We start from the raw sequence: 15,894 nt of genomic DNA on the forward strand, positions 1-15,894 counted from the left end.
TAATACATTTAATAAGGATGAAATAAAATTTATTATTATAGACTTTAATAATTGCAGAAATATATGGGGGTATTCTAATGATGACAGAAGTAGGGAGGCTATTATAAAGGTGGTGGGTTTTAATTACCTATCTATTTTACATGCCAAAAAAAATACCAACTTCATTTAACAATGGAAAGTGGTTCAGGGGATATAACCCAGACTTGATATATGTAGGCAATTATATAATTCAGCAATGTCTTAAAGTAATTTGAATGAATGCAGTGAATGCAGGCCAGCAGTTAATTACTTCTATAACTAAGGCTAAAAGAAGCTAAGAGAGAAAGCTAGATTAAAATAATAGAGGAACTAGACATGAGCACAAATAGCTATTCACTCTAGAGTCCACTCGAACTCACTCTAGAGATTATGCCAACATAAGTGCAGGCTAAATAGCCAGTCAACTTCTTAAGAACGGCAACCCAGATCAAAGGCCACCAAAACACAAAATTAAGATCAACAGAAAAAAGCATAAACTGATTAACTTATTGTTCCCCCTTTATTATGGAAGAACTGAGAGAAGTTATAAGGAAGAGTAGGCCACAGAAAGCTGCTGGTTTGGATGGCATCTTTATTGAACAGATAAAGCAATTTGGACTGAAAGCTACTAGAAATGTTTAATAAATGCTTGGAACAATTAAGATTTCTAGTATCTGGCGAAAGGCTATTGTAGCAGTTTTAAAACCAGGTAAAGAAGCCAATAGGGAGGCTAAGAATTGCTTCCAGTTTCTCTCTTGTGCGATACCTACAAAATCTTTGGAAAAATAATAATACAAAATTGCCTCACTGTAGCTGTAGAATCTCTTCTTATACTGCAGCAGGTTGGATTACACCTTGAAAAAAGTTGCACCATCCAGATTCTGAATTTAACTCAGTATATTGAAGATGAATTCATCTTCAATAGGCAATGAATTCATAGATCTCATAGCCACCTATAATACCATCAATCTTAGAAAACTGAAACAGAAATTTTATGATTGAGTAAAGATTTTAAACATAAATATCAGATCAGGCTTCAGAACTGTATGTTTTTGTGGAGTTTCAGGGAAGACGAGGTAGATGGAGGAACCAACGGAATAGTTTACCGCAGTGTAGTGTATTGGCTCCAATTCTTTTTAATATTTACTTGAGTGATCAGCTCCTCCCTGAAAGTAGTAATAACTATATGTATGTCGATGATTGAGCAATGGCTGTACCTGGAAATATGTTTGAGGAGATGGAACAATATTTAACTGAAGCCCTGGTAGAGCTTGATCAATACTATTGTGATAACTAGTTAAGACCAAATCCAGCAGAAACTCAGGTATGTTCCTTCCAATAAGCAGGAAAGAGACATTATTAAAATATTGCTACAGCCATAAATACTTAGGGGTCACCCTAGATAGGGCCTTAACATATAAACACCATCATATGAATGTTAAACTGAAGGTCAGTGGATGAAATATTCTCAGAAATTAATGAACTCTACCTGGGGTGCCAGATAGCTCTAGCACCCTGGATATTGACCTGGGGTGCAAAACCAAAGGTCCTTAAGACAACAGCTTTGATTCATTCTTATTCAGCAGGCAAATATGCTTGCTCAGTCTGGTATAAATCAACATACACACTGGAAAAATAGATGTTGCTCTGAATGAAGCTAATAGAATTATTACTGGATGCCTTAAAACTACTCCTCTAGTAAGATCTCCCACCTAGTTGGCATTGTCCCATGTATGTTCACAGAGAAGAAGTAGCATACAGAGACAAGATTAATTTAAATCTAGACAACACCCTCTCTATGGCTTACAACCAGCTCGTCAGAGATTAAAATCCAGAAAAAACTTAGATCAAAGGAACACTTCAAAAATGTGAAAGCAGCACAGATTTATGGAAAGTAACAAAGAACCAACACTGGATGGAACCAATGGAGAAGTTAGCATCTGGGCCTAGCGAAAGCTGGAAAATATGGAAATCATTGAATAGGCTATGCATGGGTACAACAGATCTAAAGACACTCTGAACAAATGGGGCTATCTGGTATCTTCTGCCCTTTGTGATTGTGATAACATGCAGGCAACAACACATATTTATACCTGTCCTTTGTGTCTTGATCAGTGTACATTTGAAGACTCCATGGCAGCATGACAGAATGCAATTAATGATGCTAGTTTCTAGGAAATATTTATTTAACTTCTACATGTTTTAATCTTGTATTTTATATTTTAAATTTTATGTTGTATAGTATGCCTATTTTAATTGTGATGCTTCTAACATGAATAAACAAACTTAACAAAATTATTCTTAAAATCTGCATTCACTTTAGCTTTATCATACCAAACAAATCTCAAATCATGGTTTGCCAATCTAATAGCCACTTATTCTTCATGATCACCCTTTCCTTCATCCAAACCAAATGTGAAAATATAAGTTTATATCTGGTAAACCCAATCTTCTACTCTCTATAGCATCCTAAAACAATTTATATTTAATTCTTGGCTTTTTCACCATGTAAACTTAGAAATATCTTTTTTCTATTGCTTAAATAGAACATATGTGATCAATATGGATAACTGGAATAAGACAATTTTAGGTAAAACATATATCTTAATTATGTACATTTTTCCCAGCTAAGATAGCTGTATCTTAATATGTCCTTTTTAATGTCATTTCAAAAAGTCACATGATTGTCTTGAAATAGAATTTGTATTGGTTAATGTACCTCCAAGATATCTAATCTTTTCCTCAACTTTAAAATCTGACTTTCTCATTTATGTTCTTAATTTTTGTTTTTTGTTTATCTTAAAATCAGCCAGTGCATCAAAATTATTCAGTTTCTTTACTAAATATTCCAATTCATTTTTGGATCTTGTAAAATCAAAATTAGGTTATCAGCTATTCATTAAATTCTGAAAATCTGAGGTGTTCAGATCAGGAAAAGTTATTTTCACATCAGCAAGGATTAATGTCTTGGTTGCTGATACAGGGTGGTATAAAAAGGTTTCTTATGCTGAATATTTTTATATATCTTTCAGATTCTCAGTTGAATTAGTAAACGGTGTTTTTATTCATTGCCATTCTCCATCTCAATTGGCAATCTTTAGTCAGTGTGGGCTGCTCCAAAATGAAAGTTAAATTAAAGGAGAATACAGGTCTGCCTTACTCCTCTTTTGATAGGACTACAGTATATCAAGTTGTGCTAAGTTGGATATTTTGCTGCTTGAACATAGATAACTTTTTTTTCCAGCATCAAGACTGTAAGTAGGAAATCAGGTCCTCTGCTTCTGAAATCTATGAATTATTTTATGCAAGACTTTTTCTATGTGCTCCACAGTAGTAAATCTATGGCTCTTCTTTTTTTTGTTTTTGCAACATTTAAGAATGCCAACAGTATACTTGTTGTGATTTTGATTGTACTGCAGATTTCCTTGTTAGTGCTTTATTTCATTAGCTACTGCTCATAAAGATTAAAGAAATAAATGTTACTAGGTTAAAAAAAGCAATCTTCTATGAGTCTTTTTTACTTACTATTCATAAGTCCCAATGGAAAAAAAATGTTTTCAACTGAACGTTAATCTTTAAAATTCTATTATATCATTATATATATTTGGATTCAGAATTTTCTAGGTTTTTTTACAAGTCCACAATATGGGATAAAAATGACCGTTCATTTTTTTCCACATTTCCAATGTAAAGTCACAAAGGTGCTTTTTCAGGAGGCAATTGGACTTCCTTGTTTTTCTTTGAAGACGTTTCACTTCTCATCCAAGAAGCTTCTTCACCTCTGACTGAATGGTGGAGAATAGAAGGATTTCTATTTCTTGCAGGTCATTTGTATTCTTTTAGAGCAGGGGTGTCAAACTGACTTAGCCATGTGATATATCAGGACTTTTTCCCCCTTTGCTAAACTGGGCTTGGGCGTATCAGCATGCTACGCATCTGGCCCATGGGCTGGGAGTTTGACAGCCCTGTTTTAGAGAGTCCTTGATGCCACTTGGAGGTTTATCTGTGTCCTCAGGATCACCTGAGTAGGACAAATGGGTGTGGGGCCTTCTTGGCGTGTGGGGCTGAAAGGACTGTGCTCTGGGTACTTTCTACACAATGAATAGATGCAATAAAATTTATAGTTAACTATAAATGTTAAATATAGTTAAAATTAAGGTGACTAGAAAATATTCTATCAACTGTTTTTAACCATTACATTTAGAATTAACCTAGAAAAACATTGTCTATTTTTAAATTCAAATCTCTTCCAAACTAAGTCATCCTTTGAAACATTTCACTGCCAATTCCTACATGCCATTCTTTTCTTGTTTTATGTATGTATGTATGTATTGTGTTGCTGCACATCTTGTCATAGACCACTATTATGTAATCATATAATATTGATCAGAAATATAATACAATCAGAAATATAATATTGTAGCAGACAATCCAACATCTACATGTATTATCTCTGCTATATTGGAATTCTCTTATTTATTTAGGAGTAAATTTTATAATTTGCAAAGAAATTACTAGACATGTAGAGCACCAGTTTGATCTTTGTTTTATTCCGTATTCTACATTATGTTCTGTTATTTTTTTTTCAGATTTAATAATTAGAAAAGAACATTTCTTTATTTTTTATTTAAATTGTATGACACCCAACATTCAACAACTCTCAGTGGCTCACAACAATCAAAACAAGGAAATTCCTAAGCAATGTAGTGTTTGAAGCATTCTCTGCTCTGACTCTGAATGACATTCTTTAGAAATGAACTTAGGGAGCATATTAGTCTTGATCACCCAAATCAGATACAGACATATTGCCTATTTGTTATTTGTTCATCAGGAAACAAAGTGTAAGAAATAGCCCTTAGCAAAACATTGATTTGAATCTGCTTTCATTATCAACCACAAATTTGACATATAAAATCTCTCTTCTAGGCCAGGATGGTATGGTAATTACCTTCAGAGCCGGGAAGAAGAATTTGTTGAACACCTGTTGTATAAAATCATTCCATGATTTCCCAGTTAGAACCATTATGAGTGCTAGTCCTTATAAGATGTCTAGGGATGTGTCTTGCCAAGTAATTTGGAGTGATTTGACCTTGCTGGACCTAAAGAAGTGGACAGGGTTCTCTGCACTGTCAATGCAACCATCTTCAATTAGATCCTTGTCCCTCCTGGTTGGTGAAAGCCTCCAGGGTAGTGACCAGCAGGTGGATACATGCAATGATAAATTCCTCACTCCCACTTGTCTGGGAGTTTTTTTAAGGAGGCACTGGTTTATCCTCACTTAACTGCAACTACCTGGACAATTTTATCCAGCCTTCCATCTTCCCTTTTTTGGGAAAGTGGTAGAAAAAGTGGTTGCTCAGCAGCTCCAGGGAATCCTCAATGAAAGATTTCCTGGATGTCTTTCAGTTAGAATTCAGGCATGTATATTCAACAGAAACAGCCTTGGTTGCACTCATGCATGATCTCTGGAGGGAGCAAGATGAGGATAGTGCAACCATTCTCACCCTCCTTGATCTCTCAGCTGCCTTCAATAACATCAGTCATGGTATCTTTTGGGGCCAATCATGTAAGTTGGGACTGGGTGGCACAGTTTTGCACTCCAAAATTGGTCCCAATCAATGTTGATAGGGGGTGAAAGACCCAGCTCTCAACCACTTGCTGCCAACCACAGAGCTTGGGACTCTATCATTGTTTAATATCTTCTTCTTTTTTTCAAAATTTTTATTAATTTTTAAAAGACAAACATATACAAACAAAACACAAAACATGAAAACATAAAACATCTTTTTGGAAAGCAGCTTGATCCCGGGTTACATCTTTTTGCACAGACATAAATTCAAGTTCATGATCACTTTTATATACCATTCCATATCTTATTTACCATTCTACATTTTCTATATAGCTTCTCCCCTCTTTTCACTCTCTTAATTCTATTTTATTTATTTCATCTCAATTTAAATCATTATACTTATATCCTTTGTCTGTCCTGTTTCAGCTGTCTATTATCTTTTCTCATTACAAAATTTCTCCTGTAATCACTGATTGGAGTATGATGCCTTTATATCTTTTCCCTAAATTTAACACTTAAAATAATACATAATTTTCATTCGGATTCTGCTTAGTACATTCTAAAGCTGCGCACTATATTTTAAAATAAGAAAAAAAATATAAATATATAATATAATTAAAACAACAATCCATACCAATTAAACACTGTCATTAAAATTAATATTCATTTAAGTCTTGAGCGTTTTACACATTCCTTTTCAAATAGGTATCATGTTTCTATGGGAACACTTATAAATTTTACGTAGTTACTTCCACCCCATTTCACTTATATTTTAAAACATTATGTAATTAAGATGTTCCCATTCCTTCTTAATTCAATTCTCTCATATTTCATTTCATTTATCTTGTTCAAAAAATAAGAAAATTTCACTGAATTATATTGAATATTTTATCCTATTTTATAATCATATGTTGTTCTAATTTTCTAACATTATTTCTAATACAAATACAACAATACAATCTTATGTACCTTTGCAGAATCTCTTTTTCAATTATATTTTTACCCATTATCTCTAAATAAATCCTGTTTCTTTACATCTTGTTTCAAATCTTTGTAGCTTCTCTTCCCTTCCTTTCTTCCTTGCTTCTCCACTCTACCCTTTTTACCCCCTTGTCTCTTGATCTCCACCCTCTTCTGTATTCCTCTTTTCTGTTGCTTTATGACATTGTGTCCATTTTTCACCTTATTTTTCCCTTTTTTGGTTGTTTTTAAAGTCTTAAATTCTCCATTCTCTTTTCCCCCCTTTCCTCTTTCTTCCCCAGATAAAGTTGCTTGTTCATTAAAGATGGCTTCTTCTTCATCCCAATCTTCTTGTTCTTGTAGTTTCTCATAAGTAGAAATCGCCATTTCTAAAAAATGAAAAAGAGAGCCAAAAGAGCCCTTCCCTTCTTGTTCCTCTTCTTTATATTTTTTGAATTCCATTTTCAGTTCATCCACAAGTAATGCCATTGTAGAAATTTTTTTAAACAACCCAAATGTTTTTAATCATTCAAATAATAATTTCCAAAAGTCCCAAAGACATCAAGCAGTCCAAATACACACAGGCTGTTTCATTTAATACTTTTTTCTTTTTTCACTTTCTCTTCCTGGGGTTACAATTCAGTTACAAAGTTCCAATTAAAATGTATCTTTTAGAAGTCTTGTTACAATTTAGCTCTAGTCTTTTAAATTCCAAGCAGTCTCCTCCAGCCAAATCTTAGTCTTAATTCTTTTCCTCTCCCTTCCCACTTACAGCAAAAAAAAGTTTTTTTCAGTGTTCAGAAATCTTTATTGTCCCCTTGGCTTTAATTTTCCAGTTTAATTACCTGCTGATGCCAAAGCGGGTTTTTCCAATTTCTCATTCATCTGCTGTCACCGTAAGGAAGGAGAGTGAGAAAAAACAAACTTTCCCTTTTCACTTTCGTTCGCTGCTTCCAGATCTTCTTTGGGAACGATGTATCCTTTTCCAAAATTTAAATTCCAGGATATCTTAAATATTGCTTATCATCCTGGTCAGCTGAAACTTCTCAGCTTCCTCCTGCACATACTTTTCCAGATGAGTGCTTCTTTGTGGCGGTCATTTCTGACCTCCGCTCTTACCGCATTTGGAAAAGGGAGTTAAGCCAGCTGAGGAGGGGAGGTGCAATTCCCCTCAACCCCTGCCGGGTCTCCCCTATCTTCAGTCACCTCTACGGGGTAACTATAGCCCTGAAGCCAGCTGGCTCGGGGCACTCCAGCGGCGAGCGCAAGCAGAAACTGTGCACGATCGCGGATTCCTGCCGCCGCCGAAGCCCTGCAAACCGGAAGTCTCATCATTGTTTAATATCTTCTTGATATAATGCTGTCAATATAATTTACTTGGACTTCAATAAGGCAATTGATAAAATAGACCATAATCTACTACTAGATAAAGTACAAAAATGTGGGTTAGACAACATCACCACCAGATGGATTCATAACTGGCTGACCAACTGCACTAAACATGTAGTCCACAATGGAACTGCATCTACATGGAGGGAAGTATGCAGTAGAGTACCCCAAGGCACTGTTTTAGGCCCAGTCTCTTCAACATCTTCATCAATGACTTGGACAAGGGGATAGATGGGGAACTCATCAAATTTGCAGATGACACCAAGCTGGCAAGAATAACTAGCATTGCATAAGATAGGCTTATAAGATACAGAAAGAGCTTGACAGACTTGAACATTGGGCTCTATCTAACAAAATGAAGTTCAATGGTGAAAAAAGTAAGATTATAAATTTAGGCAAGAAAAACAAAATGCACAGGTACAGTATATATGGTACCTTGCTCAATAGTGGTAACTATGAGAGGGATCTTGGAGTCCTATTGGACAACCATTTAAATATGTGCAGCAGCTGCCAAAAAAAAAAGGCCAACACAGTTCTAGGCTGCATAAACAGAGGGATAGAATCAAGATCATGTGAAGTGTTAATACCATTTAAAAATGCCTTGGTAAGGCCACACTTGAAATACTGCATTAAATTTTGGTCACCATGATATAAAAAAGATGTTGAGACTATAGAAAGAGTGCAGAAAAGAGCAAAAAGATGATTAGGGAACTGGAGGCTAAAACATATGAAGAACAGTTGCAGGAACTAGGTATGTCTAGTTTAATGAAAAGAAGGATTAGGGGAGACATGATAGCAGTGTTCCAATATCTCAGGGGCTGCCACAAAGAAGAGGGAGTCAAGCTATTCTCCAAAGCACTTGAGGGCAGGACAAGAAGCAATGGGTGGAAACTAATCGAGAAGCAACCTAGAACTAAAGAGAAATTTCCTGACAGTTAGAACAATTAATCAGTGGAACAACTTGCCTCCAGAAGTTGTGAATGCTCCAACACTGGAAGTTTTTAAAAAGATGTTGGATAATCATTTGTCTGAAGTGGTGTAAGCAGGGAGTTGAACTAGAAGACCTCCAAGGTCCCTTCCAATTCTGTTATTCTATTCTATCTTCATGAAGCATTCAGTGAGATTAGTCATCACCATGGTTGAAATTCATCAAGATGCTGATAATACTCAGTTCTACACCTCTACACAAGGCAACTCAAATTACACTATCTCTACCCTCTCACAATGCCTGGAGACTGGATGTCCCTGTAAGGACCTGGATGAAGAACAGTTGACTGAACCTTGGCAAGACTGAGTGGCTTTGTGTGCAGGGAATTTCAGGATCTGGGTTTTTACCATCTTTAATTCAGTATGAGGTTGCATTACTTATTCAGACCCAGTTCACAACCATCTCCTGCTCAAAATGCAGGTGGTGGGCATGACCAGGATAGCTTTTGTACAGCTCTAGCTTTTGCACCAGCTGTGACTTTGTCTGGATCATGACTCCCTGCACTTGAGTTTCTCAAAACATAGTCATCTCATCTTGACTACTGAAATGGTTGTACGCAGGTGACTCTTCAGGGGTGCGATTCTACCAGTTCGGATTGGTTCTAAAGAACCTGTTGTTATGATTCTGTGCAGTTCGGAGAATCGGAAAATCATGCCTCTGGCTGACCCCTCACCTCTCTGCTCACCCCTCCCTTCCCCACCCAGTCAGTCCTTATCGCACATGTGTGACATTGCGCGCATGTCCGACATCACTGACTGCATTCTCTCCTGCCCAGTCACTCTTAAGGTATTTGTTTTTCCCCCTCCTGATGATCAGCTGTTCCAATGATCCCCCTCGCTGTCTTACTGCTTCGTCCAGGAGGCTTCCCTGAAGCCCAGGAGGCAAAAAGGGGTGCATGGGGGGGTTCTGTGCCCCCCTGTGCTGTTTTTTGCCTTCCTGGACCTCAGGGAAGCCTCCTGGGAGCAAAAATACCCCCGGAGGCTTCCTGAGGCCCAAGAGGGAAAAAAAAAGAGTGCAGGGGGTGCTGCAAAAAAGAAGTCACACCCACCCAATCACATGACCATGACCATCTAACCACTCCTACCTAGCCACACCCACAGAAGTAGTAGTAAAAATATTTGCATCCCACCCCTGTTACTATTGAAATCATTCAAAAGCTTCAGCTGGTGCAAAGTATGGTAGCAAGATCAGTCTTTGTGGCTCCTAGAATAGCTTCAAGAATTCAGTGGCTACTGGTCTGCGTCTGAAGGCAATTCAAGGTGTTAAAGTCCTTGATGGGTTAGGTCCAGGCTCCCTGATGAACTATCTCATCCTGCTAGAACAAGCCAGTCCTACTCATGCAGGCAGAGAGGGCCTCAATGAATCCCATCAAAGAACTCCAACTATCAGAATCCAGAAGAACTGCTGCAATGCCCATCCTTTAGAACAGCCTACCCTTTAGGGCCATGACAGTGAACCTATGGCACCCATGTCAGAGGTGGCATGCAGAGGCCTCTCTGTGGGCATGTGAGCTGTCGCCCCAGCTCAGTTACACTGTGCATGCACGTATGCATGCGCCTCTCGCTGGCCAGCTGATATTCAGGTCTCTGCCGTGCATGCGGGGGGGCATGCGGGTGGCAGGGGGCATGCACAGGGTGCATGCGAGGGGGACGCATGTATATTGCATTCTGGGGATGCGCGTGTGCTTTGGGCACTCGATGCTGAAAAAGTTAGCCATCACTGCTCTAGGGGGTTCTAAGAACTGCCCTAGTTCTTACCCTAGAACTACCCCCACCTTCCTATCCTTCCACAAAAGCCTGAAAACCAGGCTCTTCTATTGGACTAGGGATTAAATGAGGGAAGTGGCTGGTGGATTGATGGTAGACTCCACCTACCACCACCACCACTACCCCGCTTTCTACTCTCCACCCATCCATCTTTTTGTCATCATGTATTCCCCCTTTCTTTTTCATTGTTTATTTTATTGTTCCATTAGTTTGCTTCTGTTTTGTTCACATTCTATTCTTCCTTTTTATTGTTATAGGCCGGGTGTTGGCATATGGTATCCAGAGCCACATATGGTTCTTTGGGCCCTCTGCTGTGGCTCCCTGTCCCATCACCGGCTGGCCCTGCCCCTTGCCCACAACCTGCCCTTCCTCGCCTGGCCTGAGAAAGTAAGGGCGACAGTGGGGGATGGAGAAGTGGCTGTGGCTGATTCTCCAGTGCCTCATTCTTGCTGGAGCTTCTTCTGGCCCTTGTTGGTGCTGAGTGCACCTTGGTCACTTGGGGAGATGCACAATCTGTGCCAAGATACTGGCCTGACCTAGCTGCGACCAATGCTGGCCTTACTAACATGAGGCCTGGAGGAGTGGGAATGGGATCCGGGAGGAAGGATGTTAGAAAGGGGGATGGGCCTGCAGTGCCCAGCCATGGTTTTAAGAAGCTCAGGGCAGCAGGAAAAGGGGGCTGGCCCCACCGAACGTCGCATGCCCACCCCGGGGGTCAGGCTCAGAGAAAGCCAGAGTGTCCCCACCAAACTCTCCTGTCAGCCGGTCTCTCCCTCTCTGTATCTCTCTCTATGTGTGTATGTGTGTGTATCTCTCTGTATCTCTCTTGCATGGTCTCTCTCTCTTTGTCTCTTCTCTCTCTTTTGGAAAGATGAGGCTGGGCCAAGCTGGCGAACTCCCCTTGGGACCCTTCACTATTCCTTTTCTTTCTTCTTGGCAACTTTTTGGCAATCCAGCTTGCCTTCGGATAACCCTCCTCCTCTCTCCTCCTTCTCTTCTTGTGACCCTCTGGCTGGCTGTGGTGGGGCCAGGAGGTTTTGCACAAGCAGGAAATCCTACTCAAGCAAGCAGCTGAGCTCGGCCAAAGCACAGCAAAGGAGCGCATGGGGTGGGCCGCTTGAGGGTGCCCCCACTTGTAAACAAACGGAGTAGTGAAGAGCCCCAAGGAGAGCTTGCTGCCTTGGCCCAGCCACAGCTTTCTTAGAGAGAGAAAGAGAGAGAGAGAAATATATATATATACACACACACACACACAGAGTGTCTCACACACACACACAGAGACACATGCAAAGAGGAGGGAAAGGGGGGGAGACAGAAATACAGGGACAGAGGGGGAGATAGGGAGAGGGGGAGAGATAGAGAGAGAGATACAGAGAGGGAAAGAGAGACACAGAGAGACACAGAAAGAGGGGGGAGACAGGAGAGGGGAGAGAGATACAGGGTGGGGAGATAGGAAGAGGGGGGAGAAAAATTTCATAGGTAAACTTTGGCTAAGTGGAAACAAAGAAAATTATGAAATGGTTATATGAATATCTCTGGAATAAATATAAGATTTATTGTAGATTGGGGAATATACTATATGGATCTTTAATATATTAGTTTTATTTTATTTTTACTCTTTTTTGTTTGTTTATTATATTCGGCTATGAGAAAGTTAATGAAGATAATAATGTAAAATAAAATAGATGGTAAGCTGAAAATGGAAATAATATGGAATAAAGAGTGGAAAATATACGTGAGGATGAAATGTTTTTGATATATGAAGTGAGAACTTATTTAAAGATCAGTGAAATAGATAATGATTTGATATGAAATTAGATAGGAATGTTGGAAATGTAATTATGACTATGTATGAATGTTGTAACCTGGAATCATGTTGCTCACTTGAAGAGATGTGTAAAAAATAAAAATAAAAACTTTAAAATAAAAAGGAAGAGTGGGAGAGTGATAAAGGGAGAGACACACACAGAGATACAGAAAGAGGGAGGAGAGAGGAGAGGGGGGGAGAGATACACTAGAGATACACAGAGAGAGACAGAGAGGGGGAGAGAGGAGAGGGGGAGAGAGGAAGATAGGAAGAGGGAGAGAGACAGAGGGAGGGAGACACACAGAGATAGAGGGGGAGAAAGAGGAGAGGGGAGAAAGAGGGGAAGATAGGGAGAAGAGGGAGAGAAAGAGATAGAGAAGGGGAGACAGATACATGTGGGGGACCGATAGAGAGAGAGATACAGAGAAAAGTGGGAGGGGAGGGGAGATAGAGAGGAAGAGAGGGAGAGACAGAGAGAGATACAGAGAGGGGGAGAGAGAGAAGGGTTGTGTGGCTGGGTAGGCATGGCCAGGGGGTCATGTGACTGGGTGGGTGTGAGTGACATCGAGTTGGCCATGCCAACCCATGTTTTGTAGCTCCTACCTCATAAATCCAACAGATTTAACTTTCTAGAGTCACAAAATGGGGTCACAAAGATTCACCAGCTAAGCTGCAGTCCAGTTTATTTAAATTATTTACTTGGGTTATATTATATACCTAAGTTGGAAGAAACTTCCCTGGTTCACTCCCAGCTGGGACATAATCACAGATGCTGAGAAGAACCGAATGCAGAAGCAGCTGCCAGAAAGTGGAAATCTTTTAATGTAGGAAGGCAAGAAAAATAGTGACACAGCTCAAGAGTTTCTGGCTTCCAAGCAGAGTGGCATGATAAGTTTATAGATTTTTATACCCATTTTCACTTTGAAGTTTGTGTGGTCTGATGAGATTTTGTGTGTGCCTTTTTAAAAGTGATTGCTCTGAATTCTGTCTTCCTGCCTTAATGGGTTAATCCTGTTCCTGGGGCTTTGTTTTTCCTATCCTGGGGATTAATTCTGCCAGGAAAGAGGGAAAGGGAAGTTCCAGGTGACTTATTTTTAGCCTGATTCCCCTTAATGGCTCTACTTAAATGTTTGTTGTCAGCTCTGTTACTTTTGTAATAGTCATTAGCAGGGTTGTTCTGAGTTTTTCCTTTCAGCTAGTGCTTCTTGGTTTTCTTAAAGGGGGAAGGGCTGGCTTGTGTCTCCTGGCACTGTTTTCTGAGGTTTCTGGTGCTATGAGGTTTTTGGCACCGTCCTTTTGGGGTATACTTCCCATACCTGAACACAAAAGAACTTTTTCCTGCAAGGGTGGATGTTATTTTCAGTTGCTTCTGCCTTCCATCAAACATCAAGAAACAAGAACCTTAAGATATTTATAAGCTTTGGCTAACAGCATTTACCAGGCTGACTAAGTATTTTCTAACTCTGACTAGTAAAAAGCAACCTACATCCCACTGATTTTTAACTCTTAGAGCAAAAGGCTGCTTGAGAGCTTCCTGTTTTAATATAAAGAATTATTCTTTTTAATTTGCAGACCATAAACCTGGTATAGAAACCTTGTTCAAATCTTACTAAGATTCTACAAAATCCTGATTTGCTGAACAGGCTGCTATATAAGCTGCTCAATTCTTTGTACCAGCATTTCAGGTTCCCTCTGCTATTGCCTATGTTAATTTTCTTATTAATGTTGGAACCACAGCTTGCAATGTCACTACAATGGTTCTTGGGATGGCTTCTTCTGGATGGACAACTACATGTGTCTCATGTGTTTTTCTGTCTTTGTCAGCAAATACATGTGAAAGGACATCATGTTACTCAAATTATTATAGATTGGCTTATTCCTATAAATGTGAAAATATCCAGGAGCTTCTTCTAGGCCAAGAATTCACGAAAGGGATTGTTACTGCCATTTCAATGCATCCATTGTTGAAAGGAATGAACTAATTACCAAATAGTTTCTATCCTTACAGAAGCAGAACAGAGCCAGCTCTGAGTGACTAAAACCTTCCTTTCCAGCAGCAAAAATGTGTGCTGCTTAAAAGTTCCAGCACAAGACTCTTGATCCAAACTAAAAGATCCTTCCAGATTTTTGCTGACTAAGCAAATTCACTGACCTTGTGGAAAAGGGTCCTTGATTCTTCACAAGTGGAGATTGTTAAGACTCTTGGAACTTGCCTGATGAACTTTTTTTAAAAAAATCTGATTACTGAACTAATTACTTTTAAGCAACCATGACTTCTGTTGGACTTTTGCTTCTGTTGCAAAATTTTCAAGAAATGTTACTTGGCATTATTATTACATTGTACTCATTACTGAACTTCAATGTTATCTTATGCAATTGTTTATTAGTATTTGCCTGCAAAAACTTTTGTTTCTGCTTCACAACACACAGATCCTATGTAGTTTCAAATGCTAATTACACACTTGCTAAATACAATAGTGGTTTAGCAAATTATAAACTATTTTAGAACCAAATGAAAGAATTGTTCATTAGTAACAGTTTGAAAGATGATATTAGCACTTTTAACATGACAGTTTAGGCCTGTATTTTTACAGTAACTTCGGAAAATCAGTTTTTTTTTTCTTTGCCAAGGCCATTTCTTTCTTATGTGAAAACTTACTGTTTCAGCACTAAACAATAGAGGAGTCCTTGAATAAGCTTACAAGTTTTAAAATACAAACCCAGCTGGGAAAGAGTAATGTAATCTTTAAATTTGTCACTTTTGGGGAACACTACTTAGAATCAATATTTTCTATTGTTCAAGGATCACATGTGTCAATATGTTTTATAGTTTGATCACTTGCTTTCTGATATATCAAATGTATACATCATTTATATGTGTATGCTATAAAAAGACTTGATACATCTTAATACATGCTTTTTTGCTTTGTCTGAATGATTGTAGCAATTCATACTTTTAGTTGGACAAAGAAGCCCTTTGTAAGGGTAAGGGTAAAAGTTTTCTCTCAAATTCAGGGATCAAATTCTTATCATCTCCATGCTAAACTTGGAGTTTGTAAACAACATATACAGTAAGAAACTTACAAACAGGTTTAGTGATAACAATTGGACCAACATCACTTATGAATATTTGGGTACTTGAACTTGTCTTAATAATCCAACAATCGGTAATTCATAACCAATTTAAATTATTTTTAAAACTTCATATTTATTATAAGGCAAGAACAGAGTATGTTATAGTTGCCCGATCTCTATATTTTTCTAGTCCTCAAAGAACCATCTAAATGTTACCTGTTTTAAAACAATCTTATATAAAACCATACTACTGCTGTGTATTCTCTTCCTGTGAAAAATTACTATGGGCACCTGCAATGTTTGCCTCAAAAGGTGCCCGAGG

Source organism: Notechis scutatus, chromosome Z (assembly GCF_049901735.1).
Source record: "Notechis scutatus isolate UNSWTSFEM ecotype Mainland chromosome Z, rNotScu1.2, whole genome shotgun sequence".
NCBI classification, from domain to species: Eukaryota; Metazoa; Chordata; class Lepidosauria; order Squamata; family Elapidae; genus Notechis; species Notechis scutatus.